The following is a 20,510-nucleotide window of genomic DNA, read 5'->3' on the forward strand; positions in this document are numbered from 1 at the left end:
TGCTTTCTGTTACAGGTCTTTTTTTGAAACTGATTGTAGATTGGATGGAAGAAGAAACAGGCTGGTATTCTGAGGGAAATGTTATGTGGACATGTCAGATAGAATAAAAAGTTGCATACATGAGGAGCACCAATCCCACAATAAATACCCATGTGGAAGGAAATACCCATTGTTGCGGGGTATTTTCCAGACAGAAAAGAGAGCTCACCTTAAATTGATTTTATTGTCTTCCACTCTAACTGACTCAGAGATATGGTTGAGATATGCAAGTCATCATCTCAGCAACTCTCAATACCACTGACTATGGTATTCTTCTGGAGCAGCTGTTTGAGTTGGGGGTGGGTAGCACCGCTTTGTGGTGGTTCCAAGCCTACTTGGAAGTTTGTTTCCAGAGGGTGATGCTTGCGGAATGCGCTTCGGCCCCATGGAGCCTTCCATGTGGGGTTCCCCAGAGTTCAATTTTATCCCTTGTGCTGTTTAAAATCTGCATGAAGCTGCTGAGTGGGGTTATCTGGAGCCTAAAAGTATTTTTTCAGCAATATGCTGATGACACACAACTCTACTTCTCCTTTACATCTGCAGGCATAGCAACAGATGTGCTGGACCATCGTGTTGCCTTGGCAATGGACTAGATGAGGGCCAACAAACTGAAGCTTAATCCAGATAAGACTGAGGCACTGTTATTGGATGGTTCCCTCCACCAGATGGATGGGAGACTGCCTGCTCTTGCGGGGGTTTACATTTCCATCAGTTGGAGGAGTAGGTATGTAGCTGGGTCCTTTACTGTTGCTTGAGGCTCAGGTGACCTCAGTGGCACAGAGTGCCTTCCATCAGCTTTGGATGGTGCCCCAGTTGTGTCTCTATCTGGACAAGGATAGCCCAACTACTATGCTCTGATGCTCTTGGTTATATTTCTGATACATGCTATACTTAAGGCTGCCTCTGAAGACAGCTAGGAAAATTCAGCTGGTGCAGAATTCAACAGCCAGGTTGCTCACAGGGCAAGACAGTTTGAGTATAAGGCATCGATCCTGGCCAGACTGCACTAGCTGCCAATTAGTTTCCAGGTCCAATTAAAAGTGCTGGTTTTACCCTTTAAAGTCTTAAATGACTCGGGACCACAATACCTCAAGGACTGCCTCTTCCTATATGAACCAACCCAGAGACTATGATCAACGTTTGAGGCCCTTTTTCATGGGCCTTCTCCACAAGGGTGGCAACACAAGAACGGGTGGCTCCCCATTTGTGGAATGTTCTCCCCACATTCATTACCTATCTTTATTCACAGGTGAAAACATTTCTCTTCAACCAGGCATTTGGCTGATTAACATTCTAGAGTCTTTTAAAATGTGTATGTGAGAGGGAGTCGTTGGTTGGTTGGTTGGTTGGTTGGTTTGCTTTTGTCTTATGTATTTTGCCTTTTCATTTTGTAGTTTTATGTTGTGAACCGCCCTATGATCTACAGATGAAGAGTGGTATACATATTTAATAAATCATAATTATCTGATGTTGCATTCACTAAATAATATACATGCAAGTGTGCACTCATACTCATAGCATGTTTCTGACTAGTGAGATGCTCCTTTCCAGCAAAATTAACGCTGAATAAAGTTCACAACACCCAAATCAGTAAACTGGTTGAATGGTGTGTACATGTCAGTCAGTCCCTTGCCTCTCCGAGATTTGCTCTGTGTAATGCTCCACCCAATCTTCTATCTCCATATGCAGAGTTCAGGGATAGGCAGTTTAATCATTAACTCCATGCCATGGTATGCTTTGCATGAGACATACCCTTCAACAGTTGAAAGCCAGCCGTGAGCCACAGTCAGGTGCAGAATGTTTACTTCCGTGGTGCTTGTGCTGTGGCCAGGACAATTCTAATTGCAATTCATTCTTCTGGAGAATAGAAAATCAATAAGAAATAAAACTCATCTGAGAGAAGCAGAATGATGAATGAATGAATTCACCCATTTGGTAGTGCCATCCAGTTCCCTCCATGCAATTGTCCTCAAGCTCAGGCATGCCTAAGTGTGGACCCTCTCATGTGAACCAAGTGTTATGTTATATAAATAAGCCTTGTTTATAAATATTGAAATGAATGAATGAATGAATGAATGAATGAATGAATGAATCTAAGTACACATATACATTTCTGCACTGGATTCAAACAATGTCCATGTCCTTAGCATGCTTTCTTTTATTTTCTTCTTTTTTACTTTTTGGTACAGCCAAGATTTCAAGGAAGACGGACTATACAGTAGTTCATTGGTAGAGCGTGTGCTTTGCATCCAGAAGATCTCAGGTTAAATTCCTGTATAATTATTTAATACAAACATATTTGCAAATGTATCTGTATGAACCCTATTAAGTTGTGGGTGAACATATCAGACGATACGGCGATTCTTCAAACAGCTCTTGTTTATTCACAGGCCAGAACAGAAGTGAACTGAAGTGTTCAGCCAGCCTGCTTATATAGAGCTCCACTACAACGCAACAGTAACCACTTTCTGTAACTATCCAATCACTGAACATCACTTTCAATCCCTTATTTGCATATGTGGACCTGAGTGAAAACTATCTACAGTATCCCCCTGCTGACCCAGGGTGAGAATTTCAGTACATAGCAAACCGAACTTCACATCAAATCAGTCTTATATGATTCCACGATGCTGTTGTGCAATATTCCTAATGTGATCCCCTAATAACTGCCTGTAAACAATGGTTTCATTATCAAACTTAAAATATTTAGGATTGGGGGGAGGCCCTGTTTGTGTAACTTTACAGTAGCTCTACCTCTCTTTTAAATCAGAACCAGTGAAGTCGGTGAAGGTCCTGTGTGAGTGTCTGGAGGCGGTTGGAGGATGGATGGCGGCTAACAGATTGAGGTTGAATCCTGACAAGACAGAAGTACTGTTTTTGGGGAATAGGAGACGGGCAGATGTCGAGGACTCCCTGGTCCTGAATGGGGTAACTGTGCCCCTGAAGGACCAGGTGGGCAGCCTGGGAGTCATTTTGGACTCACAGCTGTCCATGGAGGCACAGGTCAAATCTGTGTCCAGGGCAGCTGTTTACCAGCTCCATCTGGTACGTATGCTGAGACCCTATCTGCCTGCGGACTGTCTCGCCAGAGTGGTGCATGCTCTGGTTATCTCCCGCTTGGACTACTGCAATGCGCTCTACGTGGGGCTACCTTTGAAGGTGACTCGGAAACTACAACTAATCCAGAATGCGGCAGCTAGACTGGTGACTGGGGGCGGCTGCCGAGACCATATAACACTGTTCTTGAAAGACCTACATTGGCTCCCAGTACGTTTCCGAGCACAATTCAAAGTGTTGGTGCTGACCTTTAAAGCCCTAACGGCCTCGGTCCAGTATACCTGAAGGAGCGTCTCCACCCCCATCGTTCTGCCCGGACACTGAGGTCCAGCGCCGAGGGCCTTCTGGCGGTTCCCTCATTGCGAGAAGCAAAGCTAAAGGGAACCAGGCAGAGGGCCTTCTCGGTAGTGACGCCCGCCCTGTGGAACGCCCTTCCAGCAGATGTCAAAGCCATAAACAACTACCTGACATTCAGAAGACATCTTAAGGCAGCCCTGTTCAGGGAAGTTTTTAACGTGTGATATTTTAGTGTATTTTTGGTTTCTATGGAAGCCACCCAGAGTGGCTGGGGAGGCCCATCCAGATGGGCGGGGTATAAATAATAAATTATTATTATTATTATTATTATTATTATTATTATTATTATTATTATTATTACAGTAGGGATAGGGCAAATCTGACAATTTTGGTTTCATTTGGTTTCTCCTTTTTCTAATATTTAGTTCAGTTCTCCACATTTCCACATCAGTTTGCAGTAAAAAAGTCATCATGAAAATTTTTCAGTATCTTAATGCAACCTTCTTCTAATATATTTTTGGAATTCATTTTATATGTTGTTTTCACTAATACATGCTTTCAGTGCACACTTTACCTCAGTATATTGATTCATTAGTTAATTTCACGTACATGCTGGTTTTCCACAATAAGCTGTGGAACTTTCAAAACATCAAAATAGAGAACATTGGAGATACAAATATACAAAATACAGAATATGTCAGTAAATTCAAAATAACAGAAATCAACAATTTAGCAAACACAAAATAAATTCTATTTTACAAAAAAGCCCACTCTAAGAATAAGTACCGTACATAAATACAATGCAAATGTGAAAGTTAAGCAACAATAGGTTTCTGCTTCTGGTCCTGCTGCACGCCAAGTTATCTGGCTTAAATCCAGTTCAGAACGAGGGGTAGATGACATACAGCTGGCATGCAGGTGAGATGACAGGCTCTAAGCATTTTTAAACACATTACATAGCTGGAGAGCTTCACTGCAAAATTTGGGAAAATGTGAATTCTTTGTTTCTGCATGCATATTGCTTCAGAAAATGCAATTTAATTAGGTTTGCCTTTAAATGTGAACTGAAACAAATTTATTCCCCATCCCAAATGTACCGTAATCCATAATATCTGGGGAGGGGAAAGATAGAGCTCTCAACCATTACTAATCGAAGGGACATTGAAATAAGGAGTGCATGGATCATATATACAGCCCAATCTTCATCTGGAGTAAAACAGTTTACATGTCTCTCCTCTAACAGAGACACTTCAGAACACAAGAGGTAATAATCTAAGAAAATATGTAAATATGATAAAATGAACTAGTCAACAGGGAGCTTTTGGAGATTAACTTTGAATAATAAAAATGGAATCCCATAACCTTTATAAAACAGGTCTGTGTGAGAAGAGGTCTACCTTGATGCACTGAAATGTGCCACAGCAAAGGGTTACAGAAACCCAATGCATCTCGCATACATTATGGTTGTATATTTCTGATCCTGCCTAGATTAGGATACTTTTTCACTCCACCCTGTAAGGGAGAAGTAATAAATTCCTGAGAAGCAACAAGCATGCCTGCAGGGCTGCCATGTTTATGAAGGCTGTCAGTCAGAGTGTTCTCTGACAGTGTCCCATCTCCTCAGGAGCAGGTTTGCCCTGTTTGTTTGGCAATGAACGGAGTGTGTCACGCAAACGGCATTGCAGGTTAAAGGCCTCCGCAGCTCAAACAACGCTTGGCCAGCTCCAGAGTAGCTGAGGAATAGCTTAGCGAGAGATACTTGTACCACATCTTTTTTCAAAAAGTCAGAGGTGTTCACTGACCAAAGACTTGACCAGACAATTTGCAGCACAGTACTGTAATACTCATTCCTAGTGCAGCTGTTGTGCCTTTGTTGTGCAGTGCTCAAATATCTTCTCCTTAAAGCACAGTACAGTGGCAATTCGGTTCTCAAACATCTCCGTTGACGAACGTTTCAGAACTCAAACGTCATAAATGCTTCCATTTTCAAACACGCCTCAGAAGTCAAACGGCTTCCGCTGAGTGTATATGTTATTTTTCTCAATTTCCCCGTTGCACCTCAGTTTTCAAAAGTTTCAGAATGTGACTGGTCTTCTGGAACAGATTACGTTCGAAAACCGAGGTACCACTGTACCTCTATTGCAGGGGTATTGTGTTACCCAAGGCTTCAAAGGACAGTGTCTTCTTACTGGGAAAATGTGGTTCTCTCCCCAGCTGGTGTGTCCTTTGCTATAGTGAGAGTTGTGCAGAGAAGCCGGGACTTCTGGCATACAAAGCATATACGCTACTGAGCTACAGCCATTCCCTGTCAATTAGATCTTAAAATGTCTAAAGTGTATGAAGTATGCGTGATGCTGAGGTGGGGCTTTCTTACAAGTGTGCTTTCTTGCACACTGATTTCATCAGGATGAAGCCTAGACATTTTAAAATTAAATGACTGTAACTCACTTGGCGGAAACTCAACAGCTCATGGAGTTGGGTGGCATTGCCATGTTAAAGTTCCTATCCATTTCAGCTGCTCTGGAATTTACAGGAAATATAAACAGGGTGAGAGTTGAGCACAGCCTTCGGTAAACAGTCTAAATACCATTACCAACCAGCCTGAATTTTACTGGCCTACCAGAATTCTGTCTTCCTGGCCAGTTGTCATAAAAAGTAGAATGGAAACATTGTGGCCAGTGATTTCGATATCTGCATGTTTGTATTTTTAAAGCAGTTTCTTGTCAAAAGAGGAAATTCAAAGGCATTTCCCCTCCTTAGGTTTTTGTTTTGATTTTTTTAAAAAATATTTGCTTTGTTCAAGGCAATGGTGCTCTGCACATATACAGAGGCATTTGAATTATTATTTTTTTAAATAATAATAGTAAAGATATCAACCCTAAATCTATCTTGAAATAGATAAATAAAATAAAACAGAAATGAAGGAGAGAGCACAGACAAACACTTGGTAAAGAAATCAGTTTTTACAAATTCTCTTCATATGTTGATAGCTGTATTTTATAAGCAGCCTGTATTTTCATGAGGTTTGTGGCAGGACTATATTTAACAGCTGCCTTTTACAGCCCATAAAATTAAAGGGTTGTAGTAAAATTATAAGCAGTGAGAAGAAAAGTGCTTGTGGTAGGCTTACGGCTGATGAATGCGCAGCCTATCCCAAAATGAAAGGCTAGCCTAGGGCAACCCTGAAATTTAATTCTGGGCTTGTCTCTCTTTGCCCCTTAGCAGCGCTGCTCAGAGATGCCCTGTCATTGCCGCGATGGTTCCACCCATCGCCAGACTCTTCCTCACCCCACCGCTCTGGCATGTTGACAGCGCGCTAGCGCAAAGCACGCAGGGAAAGCGAGTCCGCCGCCTTCTTTGTCGTCGTCGGAAGAGGGAAGGAAGGCAGCGGCGTTGACCACAAGTCCCAGAATGCCTGGCGCCTCTACTTCTGCCGGATAGAAAGAGGCAGCATCTTTTTCAAATACTGGGTGTTTTGGTTGAGACAAGTTGCATTTGCGTTTGGTGAGTTTCGCTCTTTTTTAATTTATTGTGCATGGGTGTGTTTTGCAGATAGGGAAAAGGAACCCAGGCCATCCTTGCTGTTCGCTCACTTTTCTCGCGGGAAGCTGCCGAAGTTGGTATCCCCTGGGGCGATCCTTCCCGTTCTCTTTCTTTTCGGACTCAGCCCTTAAAAGGAGATGCAGGGATCCTGCAGAAAGGAATCAGAGATGATCTCTGCAGCCCTGCTGCTGCTGCTCTTTAGCCAAGCATTCCCTCTCAAACTTTGGGACGTGCTCAAAGAAGGAGATCCGCTGGGGTGAGCTGGGCTCCACACCAGAGTTGCGCGTGCTTGTAAGGACAGTGATGGGATCACAGGTCAAAATTTTAGTTTATAGCTCTGGCTTACCTCTGGGCTTGTAGGGTTCTGCTATGAACAACGGGATTTGGAGCCAATGACTACCAGGTCTTTTCGGGCTCCTGTGTCGAACCCATCAGATTTGCTGCCAAAAAAAATCCCACCTTTCCGCATGTTTGATCTTTGGCGAGCCAGGCCAGGAGTTAGAAAAGAATGTGCAGAAGTTTACCAGACTTTAGAAACAAAACAGGAAGTTGTTGGGTAACTTCCTAACTACCGTACCTACCAACCAAGGGATCTGTAATATGAGCTTGAATCCTGGCAAGACAGAGACACTATGGGCGAGTTGTTCCTGTGTCCAAGAAATTTGGGGGGTGCTTTTGGATCCAGCTCTGTCACTGGGGGTTCAGGTAGCCACAGTGGCAAGAAGTATCTTTAACCAGTAGCGATTTGTTCAACAACTACAGTCATTCCTTGTCAGGGTAGTTTGTGCATTGGTTACTTCAAGACTGGATTACTGCAGTGCACTCTGTGTGGAGCTTCCCTTGTTCTTGAGCCGGAAGCTGAAGTTAGTACAGAATACTGCAGCACAATTGCTGACAGGACTGAGGCCTAGTCAGCATATAGCACCTGTGCTCAGGTATCTGCACTGGTTGCCGATTTGCTAGCGGACCAAGTTCAAGGTGTTAATATATAAAGCCCTTAACAACTTGGGATCAGTTTACCTGTGAGATCACCTTACCTCATATACACCCACTAGCTGCTTTGATCTGCAGAACTGGTACTGTTAAAGGTGCCACATAATACCTGTTCTACATCTGTAAGAACTTGATAGTTTAGTGTGGCAGCACCCTACACTTTGGAACTCCCTGCCTATTGATGTCAGACAGGCGCCTTCACTGTACTCTTTTCGGCACCTAAGCATTTTTGTTTAGACAAGGCAACCCAGATATTTAGAAAGTTGATATGAGTTTTAATTAATTTTAAGTTTGTTATTTTAACTTTTCAAAAGTCATAAATTATTATGGTTAATTCATCTTATTGGTAACTTTATTGTTTTATCTTTTCTGTAAACCGCTTTCAGGGTTTGGTTTCATTTTACAATCAAGTGGTGTATAAGCAAATAAATAATGTTTTGCGTTCAAGACCGCTAGTCTTGCTCCCATTAGTAGCTCCTATTAATTCCAGTTTGTCTTCCTTTCATGCAGATAACTTAAGCAGACCTGCAGGATTTTTCTGTTGCAGTCTTCTGTAACCATGTCTTCTCAGAAGCAAGCCATGTTGACTTCAGTGAGGCTTACTCTTATGAAAGTGGGGTTAGGATTGCTATTTTAGTAGCCAAGTGGCTGTTGTTAACTGTGCAGTCTCTAGAGGCAATCCCTGCCAGCCCCACAATGCATTGCAAAAGTCTAACCTGGAGGTGATCAGAGTAGTTGCTTAGTTGCTTTTTTAAAGATTCCTCGTATGCAGGGCCTGCCCACCCAGAGGCAAAGTGAGACAACTGCCTCAGGCGGCATAATCCACAGGGGCAGCAGGTCTTGCCTCCAAAAAATGCATCACCCGTTGCTGCTGTGGTGGCAATGATGGCTGTGGTGCTCTCCTTGGAGGTGAGATCAGTTTGGGGAGAATGCTAGCAGGGTACCCTTCTATTTCTGTTTCTCTGTTACTCTCTCTGCGGGTGCTTTTATATTGTTTTGTGTTTTATATTTGTCTCAGTGACTAATCTGTTGCTATTTCCTGGCTTTTATGTTATCTTCAGTTTGGCTCTGACAATGTTTTGCATAAATCTATGAAAAGTTATGTTTGTGCCACAGAGGTTTGCAGGTCTGTTTCCACAAATTATGGAAAGAGATAGCGTGGCATAGGTGTCATATGCAATCTTTCTCTCGGTTGATAAATGCTCCCTTTCCTGCCAGTGGATAGAATGTAATGTGATGCTTGGTGCCTCAGCTATTTCCCCTCCTTCAAGGTCAGAAGCGGAAGATGGCAGACCTCGAAAGCACAGTCATAAACACCAGTGTGACCCAGGTATGGCATTAATAGCTATAGTAGTTTATAGTCAGCATATTAAAGGAGGAACTATATTTTGCTTTCTTTCAATTAAGCACAATAGGGTTCTAAATATAATGAAACTAGTTTCCCCTTCAGTATACACTAAGAGTCTTGTTTTCCAGACAAATACAGTCTGGAGATCTGTGAACCACTGTTATGGGCCAGGCATAGGCAAACTCGGCCCTCCAGATGTTTTGGGACTACAATTCCCATCATCCCTGACCACTGGTCCTGTTAGCTAGGGATGTAGGAGTTATAGTCCCAAAACATCTGGAGGGCCGAGTTTGCCTATGCCTGTTATGGGCAAATGAAAACCAAGTGATTCAAAATTTGGTCCCAAACTTAGAACACCAGATTGGTTGGGCATATTCTATGATTCCGAGACCATAGGAATACAGTGGTACCTCGGATTAAGTACTTAATTCGTTCTGGAGCTCTGTTCTTAACCTGAAACTGTTCTTAACCTGAAGCACCACTTTAGCTAATGGGGCCTCCTGCTGCCACCGTGCTACTGGAGCACAATTTCTGTTCTCATCCTGAAGCAAAGTTCTTAACCCGAGGTACTATTTCTGGGTTAGCGGAGTCTGTAACTTGAAGCATATGTAACCTGAAGCGTATGTAGCCCGAGGTACCACTGTATAGGAAGTTCCCTTGGATCCTGAGTCAGATATTGATATTGTTATAATTTGGCTATTATTGGGGGAATATTGGAAAACTAATACAAATTTGTTTACCAAAACAAAAAAAGTCAGACCATTGGTCCATCTAGCTCAATACTGTCAACACTGATTCGCAGCGTCTCTCCCCTATCTGGAGATATTAGGTTTTGAACCTGGTGTGCTTTCCATGAAAAAGCATGTTCTCTAGCACCGAACCCTTTCTGGGTCTGGAATGATCAGAAAGTTCCTCCAAAACAAAGCAGGGTGCTTCCCATTAGGCTCAGTCTAACTCAAAGGCAGAATGCTCCCTGGGAATCCTAAAGGTCATTTCTCTGTTGTGAACTGTCGCTGAGGGGTTTCTATCCAAGGATGACAACAAGAAGGAATACTACCTTTATCCTTTCAGTCATTTGGTTCCTAAAACTCCATCCACAGCTGCTTTTACCACCACAAGGTTGCAGATTTGCACTTACCTCGCAAGGGCTAATAATAGTCCTCTTGTTACTCAAGTCAAGTGAGCAAGCCTAACCTGCAAGCTGCTGGTACCAGATGATGTACTCTGGCCTATTGCTGTTCAAACATGCCTAAAACTAGTCTGGCTGCTTTCTGTAGTTCCTTTGCCAGCTCACAAATTGAAGTCATGGGCTGGGAGTCCTGACACTGGAGTTCAAGTTCTGCTTCATCACATCTGTGCTCTCTGCAGGGGATGTAATTATAGGGACAGCTTGCCTTAAGCTTGCCAGGATATACATGTTTCTGAGCATTAGTTTCCCAAGAAGGTAGAGGTATGTGCTATAAGCATATTCTTGCTGCTGCTGTTGTTTATATTCACAAAAGCAACACAAATTTTAAATATTAAAACCAATTACAATAAACACAACTAATAAAAACCTTTAAAAGCATATCCAAACAAATAAAAGACAGGTTTTAGAGATCCTGCCTCACTAAGAGAGGCCACACATATTTAATACACCTTCAAATCAAGGGCCAAAAGCCAGGGTCAAAAGGGAAGTTTTTAGCCTGGCACCTAAAGATAGATTGAGATGGTGCCAGGGAAATCTTCCTGGAGAGAGCATTGCACAAGCAGAGATACCACCCTCCAGACTTCTTATGAAAGGGGCTCATGAAGAAGGGCCTTGGATGATGATTACTGTTTCCAGGTCAGTTCGTGTAAGGAGAGGTGGCCAAAACATAGAGCAGTGAAATAGTCTTAAATGCAAATAGTGTGGCTTTGAGTGGGGAGGAGTTGCAAATATACAGGAGAGACACAAATGTTCGTTCAGGTTTCCTTCAGCGCAGTTTTGCCAAACCTCGACTTTGTTCTCGGGCTTTTCCTCTTCAGAAAGATCCCAAGGAAGCTCTGGTCATTGCTGTGACAACAAGGGCTATTTTCAACCTGGAAAAGGAGCACGAGATCTTTTTGACAAAGGGAAAGGAGGAGTACGTGAAGCATCAGCAAACGAACGAGAACAACCCTTTGGAGCCAGGGACAGCCTTTGCTTTTATCCAGGTAAAGTGCCCAGAACAGCTCGGTCAAGGCATGTGTGAAATACAGACCCCCTGTGTCTTTTAGAATTCTCATCTCAGAATTAACAGACACTTTTGCTGTTGAAATGGGTGGCAGTAGATTTTTCACCTGCACTGTTAATCTGGCTTTGCAATATGCTTTACACCCATAAATTATTTACATTTCAACAGCAAAAGTGGCTGTTAATCTTGCCCCCCTCATGTTTCAATCAGACAGTAAAGATGTTTTAAATGATTGTATAAGTGTTCTTTTGCATGCACATTCATACTTTGCCTTGCAAAAAACTCCAGTTTTTAATATATATATATAAATGGTTGCACAATTGCTTTGTCCCACAACTGGGGAGTGGGTATGTGAGAGCACCATAAGCAGTGCAAATACTGTACAATCAGTTTTGTCTGTGACAGAAGCAGTTCCCTGAAACTGCTAGAAAATTGTGGATCTGGTTTTTCTTCTTCACGACTCCCTCTCGCACAGTAATATGCACCTGTGCTTTCAGAGTAGTGAAGATGCTTTCAAATACCGTAATCTGAGCCATATTTAAAATGCTAACACATTTGCCTTCACCACTTACAGCCTTAAAGGCCAGGGTTTATATGAGTATCTGAAGAAGTGTGCATGCACACGAAAGCTCATACCAAGAACTAACTTAGTTGGTCTTTAAGGTGCTACTGGAAGGAATTTTTTTTGTTTTGACTATGGCAGACCAACACGGCTACCTATCTGTAACAGGGTTTATATAGTAATGAATGGTAATACACCTCTGGACTCTTCTCCCCCACCCCAGGCAGCACAGTTTGTGAACAAGAAACTTCTTGAAAGAGACCCAGAGGAGAAGGAGCTATTTGATGTGATTGTCCTCTCCAATAACAGTCCAGAGAGTGGTATGCGCGTCATCAACAGTGCTAAGCAACACGGTAGGTGTCCTAGACATAAGACTGTTAAGCCATTTTCCAGAAACCTCTAGATTTCATTTTTTCCATTCATTGTAAATTTCATTCTTTCTGGGGGTAATTTTGATTTCCTCATGACCACGTTTGCATTTCTGCAAATTACAATGACCAATCCGTATGTATTGTGAATCGAGAAACGAAAAGAGGTAAGGACACTGGACACGATACAAAGCCGTTCATCCCTGTGCTAGGAAGACAGCACTTAGTATGAAATAGGAGGCTAGTTCATGCTTATAGAGGACCACTTCTGAGTGCCTTGGGAGACCCATAACTGGAGTAGTCATCTAGAAAAAGGCTCATGCATTTGCACAAATCAGGCAGCCACTGGCAAATGTGGTTTCATGTATTAGTTTGTTTCAGTGATATACGGTATATCCTGCCCTTTGCAGAAGCCACAGGGCACTTTGCTAAAAGGTCAAACGAATTAAAAAGAAGTAAACTCTTTAAAAACACCCACACACGTTCATTTAAAATGTAAAGCACAGCAGCTCATAATGATTCGATTTATGTAGCAATTTACTAAAAGTACCACCAGCAGCAAATTAGACCTTTTTTTCTAGTCAACCTTGCATTCCAAATGCACACCAAAAAGGTGCATTTTGACAAATCACCTAACACAGGCATCCCCAACCTTCAGCCCTCCAGATGTTTTGGACTACAATTCCCATCATCCCTGACCGCTGGTCCTGTTAGCTAGGGATCATGGGAGTTGTAGGCCAAAACATCTGGAGGGCCGCAGGTTGGGGATGCCTGACCTAACACTACATAAAGGTAGGACTGCACACACCTTGAAATAGAGGGAGTTCCATATGCAAAGAATCACCACTGAAAATGCACTTCCCTGGGCCCTCACACCACACATTTCATCCTGCTGATCTTAAAGCACAAATAGTCCCTGTATATTGCCAAAGTGCACACATGGAGGTCACTTTAAGTGTGAAACAACTCACAACAATATACATACCAGGGAGTAGCAAATAGCACCAGTAAGTAACTTATGGCGGAATCCCACCAGGGAGTAAGCCCGTTGCATTCAGTGGGAGACTTACTTCTGAATAAATATGGTTTGGACTGCAGCCTAAGACACCATCTTTGTTTTAAGATCATGATCTATATGAACAGGACTATACTGTTTGCAGGCAGAAGGTGAAGAAGACAGGAGCATCTGGCTCCAAAATTTAGTGGCATCTCAGGATGGAGGATAATGTTGTTTGGCCTACATATTTCAGTGCACTGACCAAGTTTGCACTGAAATTTTCTTTTGGATTTCACACCTCTCCAAATGTTGCGAAACAGTCATTGCGTTGGCTCAAAGGAATGTATAAAAATCTGTTGAAATTTGTGCATTATATAAAGTATGTTTAGGATTGCCCACATTGCAATGAAATATGTAGCGAAATGCATTGTTTGTGATAAAATATGTGCTTAAATCCACATTTAACTATGAATTTTCATGCTTTTAAAAACACACACACAGGTAAATGTGGAGATGGGATGGAACAGACTCATGAATGAACATACATGGCAGTGTCTCATATTGCAAATGGTTCAGTCTATACTTATCCCACATGTCAACTAGCTTCCTTGAAGACTTGTGTCTGTATGTACCCCTGCTTCACCACCGTGGGAGGTTTCCATGCAGCCCAATCTGCCTGTGACTAGGTCCACATTCCAAAAAAAAAATCAGAACCAGGCATGTACTCCAAGAAGGAGATGACACATTTAAGAATCATCTGGGTTATAGCTGTGAATATGAGCTCTGAGACTTTGCAGCCTCCCCACAATTTGCAGGGAAAGGGTACATGCTACAAACATAAAAGTATGGAGGGAAATTTCCACAAAGGATGCAGGAAGAGCAGAGAGCAAGTGCTGCATTTACAAGTTGGCAAGGTTGCCACTTTTCCTGTGGTGTTTATTCCCCATTGTGCAAGGATGTGAGTTGGGGACGCTGTGAAGTTATGTGAACAGAAACACAAGGCTACCTGGAAGCAGCCAAGGTGTGGTCTCAAGCTCTGACTCACCTAGGTACAGTTTAACCAGCTGTACTTATTTCCCAGGACTTGTATGGGTGGAACCCTTGAGGGCATACCACAGTGCGAGTGCTGAGGGGGGAAGGCGCCTGGAACCAAGACAGGGACTTTCAGATTCAAAATGCAAGGGCATGTGAGCCTGAGACTGCCTCAAACTATCAGCACATCTCATGGAATTTCAACAGCAGAAGCACCATTCTCCTCAAAGCAGTCTATACTAAGGATAGAGAACTAAGGATATGAGGGGTCAGACATGGTCATGGAAGCCAGAGGACCATAAGTACTGCCTTGCCCTTGGGCCCCAAACCCCTCTTTCAGGTCTTGGGTATGTGCTTTAGATAACCACTCCTATCCCTGTACGTGCATCAAATGTAGAAAAACCCACCATTTGAAGATCACAACTTTCTGTAGTTCCTTCCTCTTTCTTTATTAGTGAAAATGAAAGAAAACAATAAAAGATGCAGAATAGTTTGCGGGTGTTCCTATCGTATGACCACTTTAATCATTTTGCCATGCTTGACAGTATTTATAAAAACAGAACAGCAGTGCTGTTAGAATAATATAATCATAGATTCTAACAGTGCTGCTGTTCTGTTTTCGTAATTAGTACTGTTGCTTAAATCCACCCCAAAACAGAGTAGGGCTGCATTGTGTCCTGTACTCTATTGTTCCAATACTGTGTGAAGAAGTTCAATTTCTCAATAATTACATTATTTTGGCACCTCCGTTCTCCGACTCCTACAAAGTTGGATTGAATAAGCCATATCTCATACCTGCAGACACTGGCCTTCTATAGATAGTGGGGTAATCTTTTTGCAATGCCGACTAATCAACAATCAATAATCAATTGAGTTGCTATTAAAAGTGAACATTTCCACATTCTGATCTGGCACTTTAACCTACATATATCTAAACAGGATATAAAACAACTAATTGAATGCTATGTCAATGCCTATGATTTTCTTGATTTCTATTTCAACAGAGAGTCAAAACTGCTTAATATTAGGATGGGGCTAAAAAAGAACGTATGTTTACCCCATCAGAGTTGCACTCCAGCACTGGTGCTGTGACTGGGCATAGATTTGACTGAGTCTGTGAGGTGCCAGTTCTAGGGCACCAATGGGAGCTTCCCTCCAAATGCTAATGCCAACTTCAGGGGTGATTTTTGTCAAGGTGATGACCGGGGAAATTATTGTTGATGCCCCTCCCTGTGCATGACAGTCCTGATCCTGCTTGGGCCTCCCCACATTGGCATTTTAAAAAAACAACACTATGCCCATGAATTGCTTACATGCCATTGACATTGTATCCAGTTTGGTCCAGAATGAAAGACTTGATACTTTTTGTTCTAGCTGTGCAAGTAGCGCTATAGTGACATCTGGTGACAATTTCTAAGTGTTGCACAACCAAGATTAAGAAGAAGTTGCCTAGTTCAGCCCTGCAAATCAGACCTTGTAATATGGTATATTTTCTTCTAATATGCTTAAACTCCTTGTAGTCCCCCCTTTACAACTGACTGCGCAATATTTATTTGTCCCTGGATTAAAGGTCTGGAGATCTCCAAGTTTTGTTTTGTCAGTGATGAAGATTCTACCCAGTACTTGAAGCTGACATGACTGATGTGTGCAATGCGCTTCAGAGAGGTTTGTTTCTGTTTCTTCTTTTCTTTCGCCTAAAAAGTTCCTGTTACAGTTTGTTGACATTGCTTTGATTTTATGGCCTGGGCCTACCATCTCTCCTTCCATATGTCCTCTCAAAATCATCTGCGCACCATCAAGTTCAAACAACAGAGAAATGCGCTTGCTCTCTCGCTCCGAAATGCTGTTTGTGGGTTTGTACCCAGGATAAATCCCAGTTGATGTCATTGTTTAGTGTGGTAAGTTCCTCTAGCGGCGTGATTGTGAGGAAAGCCACATTCGTTGCTGAAGAGGAATAGCGTTTCGCTGCAGTGTTCCTCACACTTCTGAACAGACATCTTGAGGAAACACTGACCTGTTCAGCTAGTGCGCGGGGAAAGTGGGAGAGAGGCTTCAACCCTAGGCAAGACTGCTTCGTCTCTTCTGCTTTCCCCCGGAGCCTGTTGTTGTGACAAGGCAGCTGCACCAAAGACAACCTGTCCTCCTCCCTTTGAAGGCTGACAGCAAAATAAAACAAAAAATAAAGCAGTCAGTTGTGACATCTAAAAGCTTTAATAGTCATGAGCAGGCTGTGAACCAACAGAGCATGCCTCACATCTGTCACTTCCAGAGATACACCACATCTGTGTCTGCTTAACCTCAGGAGATCATTTCATGCCAGAGAATAGGGTATTTAAATTGGGGCCTAGCCCAAGCTGTGTCTGTCATGCATCCTCTGCTGAACCACTTCCAGACAGGCAATCTAACCGTCTCTCTGTCATACAGGAGTTTCAGCAGCACTCATCTTCCAGCAGGAGATCCAGGCTCCCAGCACCCAGCTGCGCGTTGTCTTTGACGGTGATGCTGTACTCTTTTCAGACGAGACGGAGCGGGTCTTTCGTGAGAAGGGGCTGCAGGGGGCTGTAGAGTATGAGAAAAAGATGGAAAGTGTGCCCATGGGAGAGGTGAGGTTGCTTACTTTTCTTATCCTTTGCTGGCACCCATTCCCCCCCCCGCCCCCACAAAGTATATGAGTGATTTCTCCCTCCAAGACTCATTTCTATAATATACATGAATCAATATAACTAGCTATTGAGATCTTGAGCAAGGGCGAGGTGGCAAGGTCAGGGTTATGCTTAAGTCGATGGGCTTTGCTCATGCAGCTGCACATACCCAACTGCTGAGAAGATGATCCTTTAAGTAGCCTGTCCTGAAGCCATGCAGAGCTTTAAAAGTCCCAGAAACAGATTGGGAGCCGGTGCAGCAGACCCTCCAAGTGTCCCTATTTTCCAGGGACAGTCCCAGATTTACAGTGGCCATCCTGGTTTCTGACTTGATCTCAGAATGTCCCACTTTTCCTTAGCAAGTCCCTATTTTCATTGGAGAAATATTGGAGGGTATGGAGTTATGCGACCCCTGAGCCTAGAAGATAAGTCACTATGCAACCTTTAGAAAACATCTGAAGGAAGCCCTGTATAGGGAAGTTTTTTTAAAAAATGTTTCATGTTTTATTATGTGTTTATATATGTTGCAAGCTGCCCAATGTGGCTTGTGCAACACAAATAAAACAATTATCATGGAATAGGACATCCCTATTTTCATTGGAGAAATGTTGGAAGGTATGGTGCTGCTGCTAATATTAATTATTTTTATTTTTATTTTATACCCCATCCATCTAACTAGGTTGCCCCAATCACTCTGGGCGGCTTCCAAATCATGGGGCACTGGTGTAATACGATCATATTTACCTGTAATGGTTCTAGGGGTTGCTCGTGCGTAAATTCCCGCCACTCCTGGCTAGGTTACCTGGTTGAACCCTTTCTGTCTGGACAGCCCTTCACTTCGTGGCTGTCTCAGTCGCTGGCAGAATCCATCAGTGGGCGTTTCTTGAACTTCTTCCAGCAAAGAAGTTCTTTGACGCCAAGTCTCCTCCTACTCTCCCTGCGCGGAAGCCTTCTGCGCAGGGAGGGTGTGGGCAACAGAGGACCCGTGCTCTCCCCGCTGGTCTCTGGCGAGGAGTCCTGGAGCCCCCTCGCCGATTCCCCCATCTGCCCCCCTTCACCCCTGGTGTTACGCTGATTTCCTTCCCCAGCCGATGGGCTGCCTCTCTCCCTGCTGGGCCCCTCTCCAGCATCGCTCTGGAGCCTTGCCTCCGCCTCTAGCTCCGATGGCAGTTCCCTGACATTACCACTCCCCAGTAATAACCTAGCTGCCCTGTTTTGACCAAGTGAAGTTTCCAAACCATTTCCTAAAGCAGCTTCATGTATATAATGCATTGCGGTAATTCAACTACCAGGTTACCAGGGTGTAGATAACAGCAGCAAGGCTCATATCTGTACGGTTAGTGGAAGTAGGGAGGCTGCATTAGAGGCATGATGGGTCCTGACTGGCAGAGGCCTGAGAGATGACGGATGAATTCACACAGGCATGCTCATTACCTGATGACTACAGATGATGTGTCTGACAGTTTTCCTATCACCTGGCACTATCTCAAACCTGATTCTTTTCATTGGAGGCGATGAATATGTTCAACTGCAAGTCATCAAATGACACATATTCACCTGTCAGTTGACTCTTTGAAATGCCACAGTTCCCCCACCCAATTCAAAGGACTGAAGTGGCCAGGAAGGCGATTCTTTTGATGGGGCTTTGCTGCATTGATCTATCTTTACAAAGCAATCTTCTCTGGTTTCTGTACTTTGATCTAGTGAATGCTAAAGTCAGACAGCCGACGTACACTTTAAAACTCTTCTCCCGTGCCCTGATAAAATGATCACATATACAGTGGCTTCTTTAAAAACTTGCCATTTTTATAATCACTCCTTGAATGTTGTCACTTGGATAAAGTAAGATAAACCCATGTGGTTTACATTATACTTTAAAATAAAAATAAAAAACAAGGTCCCAAGAATCCTATTTCCCTCTCTGAACAGAATTGTTTGGTTTATAATTTACTGTTCTGTGGAATAATATAATGTCTCCCTCTTTTGTCTACTGTATTTTACAGGGCCCACTCAAAGCATTTGCTTTGCATCTTGGCAAGATGCGCCAAAAATTTGGCAAAGAGGACTCTCCCATCCGCATTTACTTGGTAACTGCCCGCAGTGGCCGTGACATGGGCATCCGGGCTATAAAAACGCTTCGGGAATGGGGCCTGGCAATTGATGAGGCCTTCTTCATGGATGGAGCACCTAAAGGCCCCATCCTCTCCAAGATTCAGCCCCACATCTTCTTTGACGATGGTCTTCACAATATCCAGGGTGCCCAGGATGTTGGCATACCCTCTGCCCTGGTTCCTTGTGACTGCTGACAGGGAACACATCATGGCTGCAATATTGTGGTGACTGAACAAATTGAAGGATGGCTGGGCAAAGCTTCAGACTGACAGGACAAAGTTGAAACGGCATTAACTACATTTAGGGACCAAGGGAACAAAACTGCTGCATGAAGAAACAGTGTTGGCTGCTTTGCTGCAATATATTCTGAACAAATCCAAATATATGGACCCATTTAACTTGAGCAGCGGAAAGCTCATAAAGGAACAATGACTGAAGTATAACAGATTAACTTGATAGCTAAATGGTGACTAGAAAAAAAGCAGAGTGATTGTTGGGGGTTTTTAGCCTTTTTTATTGCACTAAAATGCATTTTCATTTAAATGCTGTTCCTTTAATATTTTATATATGAGTATGCAAAAAGAGCAGAAATAAAAATAGTGGGTTTTTAAAAATACAAAGCTAAAATGGCACTGATCAGAAATATAATGGTGAAGTTGTCCTAAGGTATAAATGCAGAAGATAAGCTAATCTCCCCAAAATTTCACTGAACTCATCATTGATTCATTTTATTTGTATGCCACTTTTCCACACAAAAATGCTCAAAGTGGCTTACAACAAAGAAACAAGGACACATTTCAAACAAACACCACAAAAACAAATTTATAACAACACAGCAAAACAATAATAACTACCATTGGAACCACACCTCTGAGAAAGGAAGGGAAGGGTGGCTCTAAGGTAGTCCACACTTGTGGTGATAGTTGCACTCTTTCCCCAAATGTTGAATTTTCTGCTTCCACTCATGCAATAGGACCTCCCCCTTGCCTCTCCCCAAGATCCAGAAGGTTCCTCAGACATCTGGAGCAGATTTTCTGGGTGCACAGAAGCAGAGGCGACAAGGCAGTCCCATATTACCGTCCCAATGAAAATCCACCCACCCCAAAAAGCACCTGTTGTTTCTGTTAGTGCACATGGAAATAAATAAATTAGGGTTATTAAGGGCCTAGAAAGCTCAATAACATGCAATGGTAAAAATCCTCCAATGCAGCTTTAATGGGGGGAAGGAAGTTGTTTGCCCCTAGGGACAAATAAAATATTAGCAAGTATTACATTAGGTTTATTATTACAGCCTGGAAGGCACTACGAACAGAAGCATCAAAGGT

The 20,510-nt window shown here is 43.0% G+C and overlaps 1 pseudogene across 1 annotated transcript; it reads left to right on the forward strand.

Moving 5' to 3' along the window:
* The first annotated feature begins 6,754 nt into the window (after positions 1 to 6,754).
* LOC309366129 (cytosolic 5'-nucleotidase 1A-like) lies at positions 6,755 to 20,300 on the forward strand (annotated as a pseudogene). Its single transcript, XR_014173324.1, has 7 exons — positions 6,755 to 6,897; positions 9,201 to 9,259; positions 11,285 to 11,452; positions 12,258 to 12,387; positions 16,002 to 16,096; positions 16,856 to 17,034; positions 19,077 to 20,300. The product of XR_014173324.1 is annotated as a cytosolic 5'-nucleotidase 1A-like (transcript).
* Positions 20,301 to 20,510: the final 210 nt, after the last annotated feature.

The sequence above is a fragment of the Podarcis melisellensis genome (genome assembly GCF_964234715.1).
Source record: "Podarcis melisellensis genome assembly, chromosome: 1".
Classification (NCBI taxonomy): domain Eukaryota; kingdom Metazoa; phylum Chordata; class Lepidosauria; order Squamata; family Lacertidae; genus Podarcis; species Podarcis melisellensis.